General features: G+C 46.8%; 1 long non-coding RNA gene across 2 annotated transcripts; it reads right to left on the bottom strand.

Moving 5' to 3' along the window:
• Window positions 1–1,050: 1,050 nt before the first annotated feature.
• Window positions 1,051–4,724, bottom strand: LOC138923864 (uncharacterized). Of its 2 annotated transcripts, none has more exons than XR_011438069.1 (2): window positions 4,324–4,724; window positions 1,051–1,747 (listed from the first exon to the last, which is right to left on the bottom strand). It is a non-coding gene; the product is annotated as an uncharacterized lncRNA (long non-coding RNA). The 2 variants fall into 2 exon arrangements; XR_011438068.1 differs by having other exon boundaries at window positions 4,290–4,664.
• Between the last annotated feature and the right edge of the window lie 15,230 nt (window positions 4,725–19,954).

Below are 19,954 nucleotides of genomic sequence, written 5' to 3'. Positions count from 1 at the left end.
GTCAGTGCTCCTGGAAAGCAGGACCTTCTCAGGAAGACTCCCTCCCTCGGTATGAGGCGGGTTGTAAGCAGCCACTCCCATCCTCACGGGAGAGGAGAGATGAATTGGTCAGTATTGTGAAAAACTCTTTAAAGAAATCCTCACTCAGTCTCTGATCAACCTCAGCTTCTCATGCAGGCTGGAAGCCATCAGTGAGGGAAAGATCACAGACCCAGCCTCACTACAGCTTGATGGTCCACCAGCTTCCCCTAATAGGTGGGTGCCCAACCTGGTGTTAACCTTTGTGTGTGGTGTAACTTAGCAGATGGGTGTTAACCTTTTGTGTCTCAGGCAAAACTTTGATCAGTCCCATTTAACCTGTCACGTAGGAAGAATCATGGGCACCCTCATACATGAGTCAGGTGGTCACAGGTCCTGCAGGGAGGGCGGGAACTCTACAACATGCAAAGCTGACAGGGCACCTCAAACCCCCATGACATTTTCCCTTTTCAGACGTGTTGCAGTTCACAAATGTCTGGTTAGTAGATTTGTAGATTATAGTGTCTACTTTTAGTTAAATTGATCTGCATACTTGACTAGAGGCTATGAAAATTCCTGAAAAGGGACTGGATTGAAATGAGGGAAATGTCAGAGCTGACACATATTGGATTACTTCTATTTAGAGTTCTTCATCAGCCATATTATGAGATAAAACTATAATGAACCAATCATATCTGGTGAAAAGCCAATTACTATGATTACTTGTAATATGGATTTGCCTTTACTACTGTTAACAGTGAACCCCATCTTACATTTATTATATCATATTATATTATATTACATTACATTACATTATCTGGAGATATGAAGCAGTAAGGGTATGAGTCGTCTATGATTAGTGAGACTTTAAAAAACTGGGCCTTCAAGAGCACAGAAAGAAACCTCTGCAATTTAATCAGTAATCTCAAAGGTGTGAATAATCAATTCAACGTTTTATGAGACTTTGTATGGAGCTCTTTGAAGTTTCTTACTTAATAATGAAAGACAGAGAGACACATATCATTGGAAACATTTTTTTTCCTGATAAGTTTGTGCCTTTTAATTAAAAAAACACAGTTATTGGATATATGTACTTTCTTTTTTTCATTGAGAGTGTTGTGTAATCAGGAACATTTGAAGACCACTGAATCATCCAGCTTCCAGAGGGTTAACTGTTCTTAAGCACAAGTCTGAGGATGAAGGACTTTGGCCCAGGCCTGGAGGTGAGGGACAAGGCTTGGTGGCTTCTAGTCTCTATCATGTGGCTGTGGTCCCCAAGACGCTGGGAAGAAACTGAAGCAGACGTCTCTCGAGTCAGAAGCTGAAGAGGTCCCATCTCTATGTGGCAGAGCAATGGTTAAAACTTACAGTCCCCCGGGGCCAAGGCCCATATTTAATCTTCTGCTCCATCCCAGTGAGAGTTCCTTGTTTAGTCCATGGTCAGCCACCATTTTACATCTTCAGTTTCATCAAAATATTAGAACAAAAATGTTCATAAATTCAATTCTGCTTACCATCTCTAAAGCTTAGCTGGTCAAGGTCTTCTTCTAAAACAAGATTTGTCAACAGTACTCCCTTCCTCAAAAACCTGTGATGAATTAGGAGAAGGCAAGCCAGTGGGTTATGGAGCAGACAGCGCAGCCTCAGTGGGGTCAGTACAGCAAAGCGTCTGCTGTCGCAACCCCAGCAGAAGAGGAGGCACAGGGCGTCCTGCTCTTGGAAGCACCTCCTGTAAGAAGGGCAGAAAAATCACTGAGGCAGGGATCTCCTGCAAGATGAGTGGCTTATTCATGGGATAGAGTAGGACTTCCCCAATGGTCTGTGATGAGACCCTTTCTAGGATACAGACATTTATCTGAAGGAAAGGCACTGAGTTGGGCCCCAGCCTAAGAAAACAAGGGTTAATGAGGTGTGGGCAGGGTCAGGGAGACAGCAAAAGCCTGGGAGACACCCACAGACTAGCAACAAAGGAAAGCCTTTAATGCCCGCCAGGGCCCCAGTTGGAGCAGGAGAGGGCTCCACAGGAGCACTGGCTGTTACTGCCCTTCTCAGCTAGGGCGATGTTGCCCCCAGGGGACCCTGACAGTGTCCGGAGACTCAGGAGGGGGCCACCACCATCTCACTGGTGGAGGTCAGGGAGGCTGGTGACTCCTACGATGTGCAGGACAGCCCCCACCTCAGAACGGTCCTGTCAAATTGACAACAATGTGGAGGTTGAGAAAGCCTGGGAGGGAGAAGCCCGGGCTTTGTGAAAACCCACATCTGGAGAGTGACGCCGAGGAGTGAGCCCGTCCCTCCTCCCAGCCTCCTATGGCCTGCTGGTCCCTGCTCTGGGAGCCCACCTGGACCACCTGGGTCCTGGGGTTGCTCCGCACAGAGGTCAGCCTTGCAGGAGCACCAAGGGGGCTAGAAAAGGAGAAGGACCGATCTGAGAGTTCCTCTCAGAACTCTGGCCCAGGATTCTTTCTCTCTTCATCCAAGGACAAGAATAGGAGAATTAAAACTGAAATGTTTTACAAGTCTCTCCTTTGTGGCTCCTCAGCCGCTCTGTTCCACTATCCCAACCGTCCACTAAGGCCAGGGTTGGTTCTGACTGTGGACCAGGCTGCCTGCACTGGGCCTGGGGAGGTGGCACTTCACAGATGTCCTGGGGCCACTGCAGGGGCCAAGGCCAACTCTAGACAGAAGTTCAGCCTCCCCTCTCAAGCAGAGTCTGCAGACTCCTCAGGTCCTGCTGTCCCAGCTCCAGGTGCTTTGTTGTGGACACTCAGAGGACTGCCCCTGGGTGTGGAGTTGCTGCGACCCAAAGACGAAACTGCCAGGGATTCACACCCCGCTTCTGCTCTAAGCCAAGCACTGCCTGATGTAAGGGGACAAACCCAAGTGCCTTTGCCCAGAGTCAGTAACAACTCTGGCCCAGCTGACCCCCACACCTCTCTGGCCTCTTACCCTGTCCGCTGCCTTCACCCCTGCAGTCACTTCCCCCAGGAATTCTCCTGGATCATTTCACTGGGGTCCTCAGATCAGGGTCTGGGTCCTCAGACCGTTTCCTTATCTCTGTCCTCATGCAAACCACTCCTGCCCTTCACCTGGACTGAAGACCATGCCTGGCACCTGTGCTGAGGTCACAGCAAGTGGCAAAAGAGAGTAGAGTTCTGGATCCTGCTCTGGCATGGCCGGGTCCACTGGGGCCTGGCATTGGCCAAGTGCCCACTGAGTGCTGAGCCCTGGGGCCCTGGAGGACTCCAGGCCCTGGGAGAGCCAGCCAAAAGAGGAGATAACGTCAGGCCCTGGGAGAGCCAGCGAAAAGAGGAGACAACGTCAGGCCCTGGGAGAGCCAGCCAAAAGAGGAGAAAACGTCAGGATGTAATTAAATTAGTGGGCTCAGCAGGCCTCCCAGTGGACCATCCCGAAGATCAGAAACGGGATCTTTTCTCCTGGGTTGGATAGGGGGAAACTTGGAGTCACTGAGTGGATTCCAGATAAAACCCTACGATGTTAAGAGCTGCGCCCACAGCCCACCCAGCTACGCAGAGAAACGCACGCACTGCCAAAGCATGAAATAACATAGAGGAGGGAAGGGCGTGTTTGGTGGTTGAGGTCACGATGCTGCCCATCTCTGAGGGAGGTGGAGCGGAGAGAAACCCCGTGCCAAGCTCTGAGTGAGTTCCCGACCCGCAGCCTCTCTGTCTTCATCCCCGAGAGGACAGACACAGAAGGCCAACCAGCCACAACTGCTGGGGTAAGATAAATTCTCAACTGTAAAGTTCCTGTTGCTTCTGAATTCCCAGATATACATCTGTCACTAGAAGGCACACACGAATTTAAAGAAATATTCACCTCCAAACATACAACCGAATGCCTCTGAAGACAGTACAGCCGAGAGAAGGCTGAAAGCCTCGGAGCTTTGAAACAGGCCCTGGACCAAAGACACCGCCTACTTCCCAATACGAGACACGGTGGGTTCAAACAGAGGAGCTGATAGAACGTTTTCAGTCTTTAAATCACTTAAAAATGTTTGAAATCAGGTCCCTGCACAGTCTGCTCAAGCCCTCCCGGTCCCACCATACCCCCCTCGGCAGTGCCCGCTGCCCCCAGCCGTCGCTCTCGCGGGGCCACCAACCCAATCCGTCACCCTGTCCCTCCTTTCTGCCTGGAATCTGACTATTTTTCAAGACTTAACTCCCCAAGCACCTTTCCGATGACCCAAGCTCTAAGAGACGTTTTCTTCATTAGGAAGGACCCTGATGGTAGATGCCGTGGGTACTCACCATGCCCCCACAGCACTTGCACACCCACACACACCTGGTGGCTCCCAGCTCCAAGAACCTGTGGCTTTTTCACCCTGGAGCCCTTGTCAGCTTCTGGAAACCACCTGACGGGCCAGAGAGCGGCCTGGAGGTCGTGGGAGCAGCCCCACACAGTGTGCCAGGGGCTGGCCGTGGATGCTCCAGCTGCGGCACCCGGTCTGGGCTGCTTGGGAACTTGCTCCATACTGTCTCTCCAAGTCCCCAGGGGCCTGAGCCCAGAGAAGCCCAGAGCGGCTTGTTCTTTCTCTTCCTTTTCTTTCCACTTTTCACTCCCCCCGGGAGCTTCCTGGGAACATGTCCCAGACAGATTGCTTGCACACATACCTTTGTATCGAGGTCTGCTTCTGGGAGCTCAGCCTGAGACACTCCCCACGGATCTTACCACAGTGCACATTCGTTAGTTATGGCTTTTCTGCTTTCTTTTCCACACACTGCTCATCAGTGAGGTCATAAGCTGTGTGAGGGAAGGAGCTACACATACTGACTGTGTCCTCGCTTTTCCCACAGTTTCCAGACCCGCACAGAGTTTTGCATAGTAGAGACAGTGTGATTGAACTTCTCAGTTCCAGAAGTTTTCTATCGTTGCAACGTTTCATTTGTGCCACCTAGAGTTTAGGAATGGGACGCTCATGATTTACTAAAATGCATTTAAAAATATATAAATACTATTCAAAAATAGGATATCATTAATGTTGCCCAAACTCTCGTTTTGGGTTATACATTAACTTTTCTGTATGTATCCAACAAAGGGAAAATCAGTTGGGGAAAATAGGTCATGCTATCAGGAGTCAATGATTTGAACATAACGTGAAGACTTTTTTCCTTTTGAATGAAATATGGTAGGATGTCTGGTTGTTATTTAGAACAGTCACAAGATTCTAGAGTCAGAGGGACCTTGGGACCGTCTAGCCAGTTGGCAATTTGCAAAGAGGTCATGATGGTCTTAATATTTCAGTCATAGGGGAGTGAAAGCATGTTGGTAAGCCAGAAGCGAGGAACAAAGTAGAAAAGGATCTCCCATCACAGACTATTTCATTTTTCTCTGATCGTCCATGTGAAAGGTCATTAAGTTTTAGAGATGGAGAGACCTGGGTCCTAGCTCTGTCACTGGTAATTAATTTTAGGCAAGTCACTCTTCTTTAAATCTCAGTTTCCTAATCTGTAAAATAGGAAAATAATAATGGTATCGACTTCATAAAGTGGTTGTCAGGGATAAAGTGAATAAGATAGTTAAGGTGTATAAAGTGCCCAGCACAGTGTTGAGCGCCCCGTAAAATTTTCAATAAGCGGTTCCCACAGCCACCACCACAAGTGGAGAGTGGACCTCACAGGAGGTGTTAACAGTCCCAGCTGAGAGGACCAGGGCTCTCGTTCCGTCAGATTCTCCCTCTGCTCTAGTTCATGGTGAAAAAGTGCTCATCCTGGGAGTGGCAGCTCCTGTAGATACTCCGAGAATTTGACAGTGTGGCCGTGGTCTCTGATCTGTCTTCTCTCCAGGTAATTTTATCAACTCCTCTCACTGGGTCCACCTTAAGCAAAATTCTCATGCTGGGGATGTTTTTCTTTGGACTCTAACGTGTCCCCTCTAGTCTCCATTTTCCCAGGCTCCAAGCTCCTCCTGCCTCCCCCAGTTTCTCCTTCTCGGTGAACGTGTTGACTAAGCTTTCCTCCATCAAGCCTGCAGTGGCTGTCTCAGTGGAAAGAGTCTCACTATCCCTAAATTAAGTTTGTGTTTTGTCAGCGCTCAATGTCTTAATCCACAAGAATAAATGTCTCACTGTGTAACCTCACGCTTTTAGGAAAGGGAGTGAGTAGGGGTGCAGATATATATGGGTAGGCTTGACTTTGCCTGAATTCTTCAAATCAGCAGCAGGAATATGAGAGGTGAAATTTGTTATTTCTTATACTTATTGATCATTGTACTGGATTGAATAATATCCTCCCAAAATTCAGATCCACCCTGTGATCTTATTTGAAAATAGGGTCTTTGCAGATACAATTAGTCTGTAAATTAAGATTAGGCCATACTGGGTTAGGTTGTGCCCTTAATTCAATTATGAAGTCCGTATAAGAAGAGACCAAGAGACAGACACACAGATGCACCTGGAGAGGGAGGCCATGTGGCGACCGGGGCAGGCTGGAGTTGCGCTGCCACAAGCCAATGATCCTCCCCTAGAGCCTGCGGAGGGAGCATGGCCCGGACGACATGTTAATTTTGGATTCTGGCCTCAGAACTGTGAGGGAGAAGTTGCTGTTGTTCTCAGCCACCGAGTTGGTTGTAGTTTGTTAAGGCAGCTGCAGGAAGCTCCTAGAAGCATCTGCTAAGCTCTAGGAACGTGGAAGGAGCCTGGATAAAAGGCCCAAGTAGCCAGCCGCTGACGCCAAGTGCCCAACAGCGTGGGGACTGACAACCGGGCATTGCGAGTGTCTGTGCACTCTCCCCACGACTGGACAGTGAGACAAACCTGGACGCTCTCCCAGGACCTTGGGGTGGGCGGGCACTCACCCTCTCGTCACACTGCAGTGGTGCTGAGCCCAATACGACTGAGTCAGCCCTTGATGCACCACTGCCCACTCATGAGACACCTGAAGTCTGGCATCATCAGCAGGGCAGAAGGAGCAAAGGGTGACACACAAACAGGAGGGCCATTTGGCAAGGACACCATTGCCCATGGTGACCTAAGTGAGGCGACTCCAGGTCATCACAACAAGTGACGGAGCCTCAGGTTGGCGAGAAGGGGCTGGAGGGTGACTGCAATTGACTGAATGTGTGCGTCCCCACAATCAGTGTGCAGAACCCTAACCCCCAAGGTGATGGTATCTGGAGGTGGGCCTTTGGAAGGTGATGAGGTCTTGAGGGTGGAGCCTCATGAATGGGATCAATGCTCTTATAAAAGAGACCCCAGGGAGCTCCCTCGCTGCCTCCACCATGTGAAGACACAGTGAGAAGACGACCATCTGTGACCCAGGATGCGGTCTCACCGAACACCCGAATCGCTGGTGTCCAGATCTTGGACTTCCTATCCTCCAAAACTGTGAGAAATAAGTGTGCAGTCTATGGTGTTCTGTTATTGCAGCCCAAAGCATCTAAGACGGTCCTGTTTCTGGTGCGAGCACCCCTCCCCCTGAGGCTGTGGCGTTAGATAGGGGCTCTTTGTGGCAGGCCAAGGCAGTCGCTCGGGTGACGCATGGAAAGTGTGTAGGTGTGTTGATGCGTAGTGTGTGAAAGCACCAACTGTGCTACATCTGATGAGGGAAGCTGGAAACCTTGTGCACTCATCCTGCAAACGAGGAAATCGAGGCCAAAGACAGCAAATCGCATGTTGAAGGCGACAGCAGTGTTGGATTTGGAATTCTAGTGTAGATTCTTTGATTTCAAATCCAAGCACTAGCAGCACGGAAGCCGAGAAACAGGCAGACAGCGAGTGACACTAAAGGGCGGGAGTGCAGGACATATTGACGCCTAACAGAGCCCCGGGCTCACCTGCGGGTCTCACTGATCCTCTCCTGATCCAGGGCGGGCGATGGTGTTTGCACGAGTTCAGTGCAGCTTGAATGTTTACTGCAATGACTGTGAGTCGTGAGGAAAAGTCCACTGTGGTCAGTGTTCTCCGGTTAAGGACTTGCACGTCAGTGATGAGTGGAAATATGCCTTAGCTTTTTGGGAAATTCACTTACATAGAAGAGACACACTCTGTCAATGTTAAACAAGTAAGGTCTTCTTGTAGAATAATTATAAGCCTGCCATTTCTCCCCAGAAAACTCATAGCAATATTTTAATGTCCATGGAAAATGAACAGTAAGTGTCTAAGGTTCATTTCCGCAAAGCCTGGTGAGGACGTGGAGCTCATGAAGACGCCCCAGGGAGTCCACTGCCGAGGAGCATCGCCCCTTAGAACAACATTCTAGGTGTGTTCTAACACCATGTGTGTTCTGAAGAACCCAGGATATGTGTGAAATCTAATTTGTAATGTCTTTTTGTTGGGTTTCCAATTGAAAACTTGTTGTAAAAATGTAAATATTTTTATTAAACAAAATTAAAGTACTAATACCAGGATAATGACTTACTTTCGGACCCCCACAGCCTGTACCAGCTGCAGAAGCAGCCACATGTGCATCAAAGAGAAAGAAATTATGCTCAACTTTGCAACTTTCAGGGTGAGCAGGTTGTAAGCATCTTTCTTTTTTAAACTTTGGCCTCATCTTTTGATGGAAAAAGTACCTAAATATGAGCAGAGAAGCCCAGCAGGTGGAGGGCCCCCCGTGCACGTGGACTTCTCTGTGGACAGGTCCGTTTGCAGTTTCTCTTCTAGGTCCCCACATCAGAAAGCAGGTAGCGGTGAAGAGCACAGCCTTGGAGTCAGAGTAATTAACTCAAATGAACATTTATTGAGTACCTGCTGTGGGCCCGCTGAAGTCACTGAGGGGAACAGATGGGCCCGCCTTTGGGGGTCTTCAGCTGGTGAGGGAAACAAACAAGTAGAGATGCAAGTAGACAACAGACTTTCAAGCGTGAAGAAGCGCTGTGAAGACATGAAGCAGGGCTGGGGAAAGAGCTCAGGTGGTCTGGGGGGGTCATGTTGACAATTTTGAGGAGAGACTGAAATGACGAGAAGAATGACCTGTGCAAAGATGCTGGGGGAGTTTTGAGTGGAGAACTCAGCAAGCACCCTGCTCTGGGTGGTAGCGAGCGCAGCACGTCGGGGGCGGTGAACAGAGGGAGAGAGGGAGGAGAGCAGGGAGGGCGGGCTTGGTGAAGACTTTCGCTTTTATTCTGGATGTAATGGGAGCCTGGTAGAGGCCTACGCAGGGGAGAGACATGAGCTGAGCCCTGTCTTAGAAAGAGGACTCCGGGAGCTGCAAAGAGGAGGGGACTGGAGGGGAAGATGGAGCCAGAAGAGCAGTCAAGTCTTCTCCACAATCTAGGCAGAGACACAGCAGGTGCACCTGAGGGGGAGGCGGAGCCCCTGAGAAGCAGTCAGGGGTGAGCCCGGAGCTGAAAATACAGCTCCCAGGACCTGATGGTGAGCAAAGGAGAGAAAATAAGTTTTCCTCACTTTGGGAAATATTTTTGGCCTGAGCACCTAGTGGTGCCATTAATGAAAGGAAAAGGTCAATGATTAAAAGATAAGAGAGGAGGCTTGGCCCAGAGGCCGAATGGTTAAGTTCAAGTACTTCAGTGGCCCAGGGTTTCGCCAGTTACGGTCTTGGGCACGGACATGGCACCACTCATCAGGCCATGCTGAGGCGGCATCCCACACAGCACAGCCAAAAGGACCTACAACTATGTACTGGGGGGCTTTGAGGAGAAGAGGAAGAAGAAGAAAAAAAAGAAGATTGGCAACAGATGTTAGCTCAGGGCCAATGTTTAAAAAAAAAAAAAAACAGATAACATAAAACATTTACCATAAAAGATATGGGAGGGAGTGTGGCAGAGTCCTTGAGTAAGTGGGTGGGACTTGTTGCCTCGGATGGGGCACTAAGACAGAGCAACAGCCTACACGTGGGTACAGGCAGGTTGACAAGGTTTTGGTTGGAAGATAAGCTTCTAGTCTGATGGCTCATGTTTTATTTGTGAAACAAAAAAAAGGTGTTGCCTGAGTGTGACAACCGGAGAGGGTGTGGTGGAGTCCTGAGAAGAGTAGCAGAGACAAGTCTTGGTGGTCCCAGAGGGTGGGGAAGCCAGCTCGCCAGGGCACAGAAGGATTCTGCACAGTCCCGACGACGCGGAAGGTTTGTGGTCAGAGGCAAAGTGAGACCACTCAGCACCTTGGGAGCTGGAAGTCCATCAGGTTACGTGAAGCCACAGGGGAAAATCCCGGGTGACCTGTGGCTGGAGAGGGTGACAGGGCTGAAGGTCTGTGGGGCAGTGCCCCTGCCTCCCCACGAAGGAAGTGAGTGGTCGGCTGTAATTGGAGCTGCTTGCAGGAAGTGTCAGAAGTACTTGGGAGAAAGGCTGTCTATGTTTGGTGAGGAAAAGACAGTTTTACAAGGAGCACGCGGGGGCTCCGTGAGGCGTCCTTCACATCCTGCCTCAGCGGGTCGTGGGGAAAGGCGCGTTCCAGGTCTGGGGTGAACCTGGCTCTGCCGTTTACTAACCTGGTGACCTCAGGCAAGGCGTCTCTCATCCTGAAAAGGGAGGTTGTAGTGCTACTCACTTCAAGGCTTATTATGGAATATTGAAGATATTATTAGCTTAGCACTCGGTACATTTTTAGGTAGGAAGGTCCATTCGATAACTGTTAGGTATTGTGATTTTTAAACTCCAGAACTGACAATGAAGATGAATCACCTCCATGCTCTGTGCTGTTTCATCGTTTCCCAGAAGAGAGGGTGGATATTCCGAGAAAATTGTCAAGTGTCAGAAGGACCCTCCCTGAGAAGCACATCCTCTGGTGTGGAGGGCACGGATGGGCCTTCAGATGTCTGATGGGCCAGATTCATGACAACAGTTCAGTGTCAGAAACAGTTTCTCAAATTAAGAATGTAGGCGCATGCACGCACACACGCGCACACACACTCAGGCACGTGTGGTGTAGGTGCCAGTGGAGAGAATTTACCTCATGTGCTCTGATGAGTGGAGATGCTGCTGGAGAGACAGCCCAATGACCCCAGAGTCTGTTGCCAAGCAGCGAGGGTCTTCTCCTGAGCCCTGCCCTACCCTCTCTCTCCACTTTAAAATTTACTCCATTTTTTAAAAGATAAGAGAAAGCTGTCACCAACTGAAGACTCGAGGCTCTTCCATACGCTAAGTCTGTGGATACAGCTGCTCGCATCTCCAGTTTGTCTCCTTACTGAGTCGTCAGTGCCGTCTTCCTGGTGGTGCCGTTCTCTGCTGCCCACTCGCCGAGGGAATCTGGCATGAACCACAAGCAAAGGAATGCAGATTATACGACACGAGGGAGTGAAATGGATTACAGTGTGTTTCATGGACCCACAGTTCTGTCATGGGAGCGGAGACGATCTCGCTCACGCTCCGTGACCGCCACTGCAGCCAGCGAGAGCCGTGGGATGCCTAAGACTCAGTCCCCTGTTAAGGCAGAGCTAGGATGGCAGCCCAGGCCTGGGTCTCCTGCTATTGCTGTTGATGCATATTCATTTTATTAACACCTAATACATGTTTGCTGAAGAAAAATTAGAAAATCCACATGAGTACAAATAACACAGGACATATAATGAGGCTTCTACCCCTGAGGGAAAGTCGCCGTCAACATTTCGGTGTATGCCTCCCCATCTCTCCCATCCACGTCCAGTTTTGCACAGTGCCCCGTCTTGGCAGAACTTAGGTCGTATGTAGACTCTTAGCTGCAAGGGAGTTTGGACAATGTACCTCTGACTTCCCACTTTGTAGTCAATGATGTGAGTGGACTCGGTGTGGTGACGTGGAAAGTGAGCCAGCCCGCAGTGTTACACACACCATCGGTCTGCACTAATGAGTACCCTTCTACAACGCCATCTTTATGGTCACATAATATTGTTTAAACTACATTTCCTTATTGTTTCCTTAGGATATATGCCTAGAAATGATCATTCTGGGCTAAAGAGTCTATGCTTTTTTCCAAGGCTTTTGTTATTCCCTGACAAATTGTTCTGCAGAAAAATTATACCCTTGTGTTAGAATGTTCACTCAAACTCTAACCAGTGCTGGATGTTACTTTATCCAAAATATTTTCCATTTTCATAGCCAAAAAAGGGAGCCATTTTAAAAAATGGCATTACTTCTGACATTTTCAATAGCCTTATTTTAAACTACAAGGCAGAAATAGCATAACTGAGTAAAAACAAATTAAGGTAAACAGCAAGAATTCAGGTGTTTGGAAATGGGTTAGGTTTTAAGCCGGTTCTGGCTCATCACTACAGTGACAAGAAAAAATGATTCACATTAATTCAGGAGCGTCCGATGCATTATCGCTCTTTCTATTTAGATAAACATTTCAAATACCAAGCTAAGCTCCATGCTTTTAAGTCTTATAAATGTTTTGTGATACAAGGAGATATCAATTTTACCACTTCATTTGGTCCCATTTCAAACATTGCACATTAATGCTGTTTTACTCCATAAGCAGCACTAACTGCATCTTTTCTGTTCAGTTTTATTCTCTATGCCTTTTCAGCATTTTATTTTTTAATCACTGAATCTATCTAAGGAAAGAGGCTCAGACATTCTTCGCACAGATGGAGAAGTCCTGAAGGCATTTCAGGTTTTAGAGATGTAACTTGAGGCTATGATTTGAGGTTAAATTATTGCGTGTTTGAGCGAAAATCAAGATAACCCCCGAATCAGTGCACACCAGATAACTGAAGATGGACACTGAACACAACAGTTCAAACCTTTCAGTAGGGAGCATCTATCATGTATCCTACCGTCTGCTCCTCCCTTTCGGAGTTTAAGTGGTTCAGACCTGAAACACAGGATTACTCCTTGAGAATTCCAATTCCTGAGCTTTCAAGAAACTTGAAGAAGATCTTGCTTTGACAGTTTTAAAATATGATTTCCCGTCAAATAGCTATTCTCAGCCTGGACTCCAGAGGCGATGGGGTGTGACCCTGTCCATGCTTCCTTCCCAGGCACTTTACAGTCTTTACGTGACAGACGCATGTGCCCAGCTGGGTGTCGGCTTGAGGAAGGTGCCAAAGGAATATGAACCATGGTTTGGACCTCAAGTGGTTCTTAGGTGAGGCGACCATACCAAATGACATGGTGAGGTAGAAATCTGACCCCATGCCTCCTATGTAAATAAAGATTTATTGGAACACAGTTATACTAGTTTATGTGTGGTCTGTGGCTGCCTTCGTGCTCCAACGGCAAAGTTAAGTGAGGTGAGAGAGACTGATGCCTAAAATCTTGGCTATCTGGCCCTTCACCAAAAAAGTTTGCTGACCCCTTGTCTAGATCATTGGACCATCTCCTGCTGAAGAGGAGTGGAAGAGCTGGACAAATGTGTCTATTTGATGTGTATATAATGTCTGTACAAACTGACACATCTGATGCTTGAAAACATCAGAATGCTAGTGATGATGAAGAATCCCAGGGCCAAGTTCCTTGAGAAGATGGAAGTCAAGAGAAGTGACCCAGCACTGGGGTCTCTCTTCTCCTGGGAGGATCTGTGGGACTGGGCAAAGCATTTGATAGCCTCCTGGCTGGAGGGGGAGGCCCGCGAGAAGTCCCGGCACTCTGCGTTGGAATGCTCAGGGTTCCGCATCCTGCTGGAACAAGGCAGGCGGAAGCAGACCTGGGCCGACCGCTGCGGTTACAAGCTCCCAGCTGTGAATCAATGCAGTCCCTGACATTGGGTTGTTAGAGCTCCCGGCCCTGGCAGAGCAAACAAAAAATATGTGCTGGGAGCAGATGATGTCTTCCTAAGACTTGAATTGTTTCTACAACTAATTTTCAAATATGATAATCTCCACACACAGAAAAACACCCCACCATGTTCTGGCCATGATGGAATGGATGATATTGGGCTTATTATCCTTCCACAAACAAATATAAAATCTGAGTAAAATATGCAAAGCTGCTCCTTGCAGGCCTTTGACACCAAATGCAGGCTATGATCCTTGAGAGAAGAGGAGCACAGGTGAGTCCCACATTCGTCCTCACTTTCTCCCCAAGAGCATCTTCCAAACTTCAGCCAGGGGATGCAGCCCATGTGGAGACCAGAGGCTCTCTGGGCAGGGAAACAGAGGCCCGAGCTCAGGAGGGCGAAGGTGGCTGTGATTTGGGGCGGGTCACTCGAGAGTAGAGAGCTGCAGGGGAGTGAGTCCCAAAGTCTGAGGAGAGTTCCTGGGTGCCCTTGGCTCACCTTGAGCTGCAGACAGGGGCCCTCTGAGGAAACAGTGATGGGGGAGTGGTGCCAAGCAGATTCCAGAGGTCAGAGAATGCAGGGACATGGGAGTTTGGGCCCAGTCAGACTGGAGACAGTTTTGTTAATACCCTAGGCATTCAGTTGAGTGTTCCAAAGTCCTGCTGGAACAAGGCTGGAACAAACCAGGCCAGGCCAGGCCCTGGGAGCAAAGGGCACCCCCTGGGAGTCAACACTGGGTCCTCAGGAGATGGGCAAGACTTCTGCAGATGCTGTGATTGGCAATCGCTGGAGCCAAGTCTCAAGGAAAAGATTAGAAAATAATTGTAGACTTGATTGGAGCTTGAAAGATGAGTAAGATTTGGATTAGTGAGATTGGAGCTTTTTAAAATATGCTTTAAAAATAATAAATGGTGTTAAATTTCAACGAATGCCTTTTCTGCATCTAATGTGTGTGGCGGAGAATTAGAGGGTTGGGCATACTTCTGGTTCTGTATGATTCTTAGGAACACTTTCCCCACAAACATCCTATAGGGAAGTAGTAGTCTGCATTTTGTAGATTTTATATAAGTGAAATCAGATGATAGGTACTCCTTTTTGTTTACCTTTCTTTGTTCAGCTCAGTGATGTTTGAGATTTATCCATGTTGCAGCGCCTGTCAGTAGTTCATTCTTTTTCACTGGTCGGTGGTATTCCACTGTACGGAAGAACCACCATGTGCTTGTCCACTCACCTGTTTATGGACCTTTGGGTTGCTTCCAGTTTGGGGCTATTATTTAAAAAACCTGCTATGAAGATTCACATGCAAGTCTTTGTGTGGACATACATTTCCATTTCTTTACGTCGAATACCCAGGAGTGTGATGACTGGGCTGCAGAGTAGGAGTATGTTAACTTTTTAAGAAACTGCCAAACTGTTTTCCAAAATGGTTGTACCTTCTACGTTCCCACGAGCAATGTATGAGAGTTGCAGGTGCTCTATCTCCTCGACGATACTTGGCACCATCGGCCTTTTCAATTTAGCCAATTAGCAGCAGATGTAAGTGGTATCTCATTGTGGTTTTAATTTGCATTTCCTGATGACTAATGATGTAGAGCATCTTTTCATAAACGTACTTGCCATTTGTGTGTCCACTTTTGTGAAGTGTCTCCTCAGGTCTTTGCGTATGACCTGTGCATGACTCAGGGGTTCAGCTGACATTTGTGAAGGTGACCCAAATGTCAGTTTTGTTCTCAAACCTCTTGTCTCATTTGCCTGAGTCTTTCCTGTGCCTGCACAGCTCGTGAATTAGGTTGAGGCTTGTGTGGTTTCCTAGACAGAGTTGGAGACCCCCCCCTCTCTGGGCTTCTCCCCTCTGCCACTTCTCTACATGCTTTGGTCTTCAGGGGCAATTTTTCATGGTGCCTTTGGCCAGAAATGTGGAGTTCCTGTTAGACTTCTAGCCACCAGCCAAATGACTGGAACCTGTTGCCAGGTAAGAAAAAATAGGGGGAAATCCATCCATGTAGGTCACCTCTCCAAGTTGTGACTCCCACCACAACCTTCCCATTGTTATTTATTTTTCGGAATCTTCAAGGTTTTTTAAAAACACTTGTCTAGTTTTTAGTTGTAATCAGTGAGAGGGATGGGCTATACTGGGCTAACTCCACTATAGTGGAACCAGAACCAAATTACTAAATTGTGAGTAATTGTTATGTAACCTGATCTTTCTTATTGGACTACAAAGAGATCCTTTTCCTCTCTCCCTCTCCCTCTCTCCCTCTCTCTCTCTGTCTCCATACATACATACATACATACATATATATACATATATATAAAATACTTTATAGCCTCAAGAACATACAAATACATCACTAAGTGAATGAGCAACCAGGACAATTTACTGGTATAATATTTCAAAATTGGGAGCTACTGATACTTGGAATTTTCACAGAAAGCCGAATATTTCCCACCTTGAATTTATATATTTTTCTCAGAAATGTCTGGGCATGTTGAAATTTTTACTAAGAATTCTAGTGACAATTTTCAGACGTGGTAGCCTCCGCACACATAGGCAGTTGTTGGTAGCTGATGAATGGCCACCAGGATCCGTGACCTACCATATTGAAATTCAGTCAGACTTGATGGGGATGCACTGGATGGTTGAGTCAGAAACCTTTTTGTGCATTTCACTATTGAATGGTGAGGAGGCATTAAGTGTATAATTTCTCATTTTTATATAAACTGTTTCCATTCTCTTTGGTAAGAATGAAAAGATTCTATGGGTCTGGTGGTTTGGTGGCAGATTTGGGCAGGTTTGGGCAGAGACCAAAAGCTCAGGACATGCAGCTTCCTGCAAGAATCTGAGTGGCAGCAGCAATTTGTGGAATCCCACCAGAGGGAAAGAATCCTCAACCTCAAGAGAACCCTCTTCAAGGCCCTGGATTCCTTGGAGGCAGCATCAGAAAATAAGAGTGCTTCTGTGTTCACGGTGGGCAATTGTAGATTTGGTGGGATGAGGCAAAAAGCTAGTGTTTAATCCGCCTTACCCAGCAGGAAGGCAGAGAATGAATCTGACTTTGTCACAGTGATGAAGTCTGGTGGCTGCTGATGTCCTACAGCAGAGATGATTAATCTGCTACAAACCTATGTGAGGATTTGGAGATGCTCCAATAACCATTTCAAATATAAAATTGCCTCACATTTTTTTCTTAACTGATTCTAAATAAATAGTGTCGTAGAATACTACAACAAATAAAGCTACGAGAGGTGTTAACTGACGGGCACCACGTGGTCAGCTCTGTGGTCGACTGTTGACTGGCTGGTCGTGATGAGGCATAAACTGGAAAAGCAGCCTAAGGAAAGGCCAATGTCTCTTTCATTACCAACTTTCAATTTTTACTATAATCGTGGAATAAACTTGATAGTACTAAATTTTCTATGGAAAATGATCACTTTTCTCCTGTGGGATTTTCTTTATTTTTAAAATTGGACTGTAGATGTTCATTGAGTTACGAGGGTGTGGGCAGGTGTCAGGATGTGAACAGCTGTGTTTCTGCCGTGTGCGTGAGGACAACGTGTACCTGAACACAGAATTCTAAAAAACTGCCAGAGACTTGAATCAGATTGGACTTAGAACCAAAGAAAGTATAAATAGCACTCTTTCTGTAAACTTTGAACTGAAATCATCTGTTTGGCATAAAGTCACTTTTAATTTTCTAGTCTTTGCAGTCAGAAAGAACAAGGTTCAAATCTCAGTTTCATCACTGATATTGCTGCACAATTCTGGGAAAGTTACTCAGTCTCTCTTAGCCTTACATTCTTCATACAAAAGACAATAATAAGATTGCTGCAAGAATAAATTTAAAACTTCACTTAAAGCACAATATAAATGCTCAATAAATTGCTCCTATAACTTTTTAAAAAATTATTATTACTTGAAACTGTGGACAAAATAAAATTATACATAACCTAATTAATTAGACAAGTCAAAATTGAAAAGTGTCTAGTTTTTTAAAACAACCCCCAACAGGCTGCCGTTCGTTTGGCTCCAGTCCCTGAGTTCGCGGGACCCAGAACAGCACCATCCTTTGTCCGAAAGCTCATCTGGCTCCCTGCTGTTTCTCCTCGGAATCTTCCCACTTCATTGCTTTTATCTTTGTCTCACTTTTTCCCACATCACCACTGTAATTTTTATATTAAGGTTATGTTGGTTTGTAGCCTTGTGTAATTTCAGATGTACTTGATCATATTTCAGTTTCTGTATAAACTGCATTCTGCTCACCTTATCAGCCACTTTTTAACACGTTGATCACTTTATTTGTAAACAATTCTGTCTTTCCTCAGAAGTCAAATTTCTGAATGCCCAGGGCCCCTCTGGAGACCTGTAGTTTTAGTTTTCTTGTGTGGTGTTTGGTGTCTGTCAAAAATACCTAAAATGCCTGTACTGCTGATAGTTAGGAAAAAGTGACAGGAAGATTTCCCCTGCGATTTCAGTGTCTCGAAGCCATGGAGACGCCTCACCTGCCCTTCTCCTTGGATAGAATTACTCCTTAAAGCACAGTGGTTAGAGTTTTCCCTGTCTCAGGGGCGTGGCTTAAGTGAAGGAAATTTGACAGATTCTAAGACAAATAAAACAACCTCAACACCAACTACAATTTGCAATCATCATATTTATTTATTTGAGATATTTTGCATGATTTTATTCCTCTTTTTAACACCTTTCCTTTATGTTGTTTGTATGTTATAGGGGCTAAATTTAATTCTAGGTTTATTATGCAGAATGCGTTTATCACATTCATATTGATAAATATGACAGTCTTTAAAATTTATTTTAGATTAATTTTTAAATTCACAAACATATTCATCTTTTTTCCAGGAAGAGGCTAATCTCATTTTTCATTTAGCTCGTTTTCGTATTTGGAGCTCTTTCCTTTGTTTGAATCAAGTGAAGACACGATGTTTCCACAGCTCCTGTTTGTGCGCTTTACGGGAGCAGCACTAAGGCGTCAGAACAGAGTGCATTTGTGCTGCTTATGCCATAAAACAAAACAAACAGCAGACTCCATTAACTTCGATCACACGGCAGATTATGTTTTGAATGATCCCATGATGATTGTAACGTTTCTTATCTCCCTGAGAAAAAGCACCCACAAGCTTCTCTCAGCACCTATTTTAAGAGTCACAGGGAGCTTGAGCGTGTGTGCAACAACCTCTCTCATGCCTGGGGCAGGATTACACTTGCATTATTCCCCACAGGTAGCTATAGCATGATGGAAATTTTTAAAAAACTGCTCTCATGTGTACAGTGAAATCTTTGCATCAGAAATGCCAGCAGACACAAGAAGAGGGTCTCATGATTTTCAGGCATTGCTGACAAGCCCTGTTCCCTTGACTGGACGCATCTTGTTCATCTTGGCTCATCTTTTCTCTCATGGTGTTTTCTTTTCTTCCCTTCTTCTTATGAGCCTGATTATTTTTTCCAAGAAAACTAATGATTCAGGAAGAGGAGCGACAGCTTGAGGGTGGTTCAGCTCCAGTGATGAAGGGAGTGGAGCCGCGTGTGTTTGCACATGGAGAGCTTTTACGGTTTCAACTGTTCCACAGCAGGGCTGGCTTCCCAGAATGGCCCTGGCCATCCTCTGCTGTTCATTAATGTCAGGGCTGCTGATCGCCAGCTGATTAACAGAAACTTTCCTGGGTCCTTCAGGCTCACCAAGTTGATTCAGGTGCTTTGAAACAGACGCCAAGTGTGCATGCCCAGTACCAGTCCAGTCTGTGGCCAAACCATAGATCCCTCAAGAAGGGGAGGTGTGTGCAGGGGTGGGGGTGAAGGAAGACTGCGGGCCGTCCCTCACCAGGAGTCCCATTCGGTCCAGAGTCTGGACTGAGCAGCAGGCCCACGGGTCTGAAGGCCTCCGAACGATCGTTCCTGGAGTGGCAGCACCTGAGAGCCGTCGGACTGCAGAAGTAGGGGGCTGGGCAGCTGAGAACTTAGGTAAGTCCAGCAAATGAATGAGCTGGACTCAATGCTTATGCTCCTGGAAATTGAAAACCACTAAGTCCTAGTAAGTATCAGAGAATATCCTTGACTTTCAGATTCTTAAGCTGCATTTTAATGGTATCACAAGACAAAACGAGGATGAGTTTCTTCCTAAGGCTCGTGCTCCAATTGCACAGTCACAGTCCCTCTTGTGGTCGTACTGTTTGGCTCCATGCCAAAAGGATTGCCCGCCCCTGTGGGATGACCACATCGCTATTTGAAGCTGCCATCCATTCAAGCTTATGAACTATGAATTCCTCATTCACACCCAAAACTGTTGAAATCTACCTTTCAGAGTATCT

Source organism: Equus caballus, chromosome 4 (genome assembly GCF_041296265.1).
Source record: "Equus caballus isolate H_3958 breed thoroughbred chromosome 4, TB-T2T, whole genome shotgun sequence".
Taxonomy (NCBI): domain Eukaryota; kingdom Metazoa; phylum Chordata; class Mammalia; order Perissodactyla; family Equidae; genus Equus; species Equus caballus.
The sequence above is the reverse complement of the archived record's forward strand: the minus strand, read 5'-3'. Positions and strand labels throughout refer to the sequence as shown.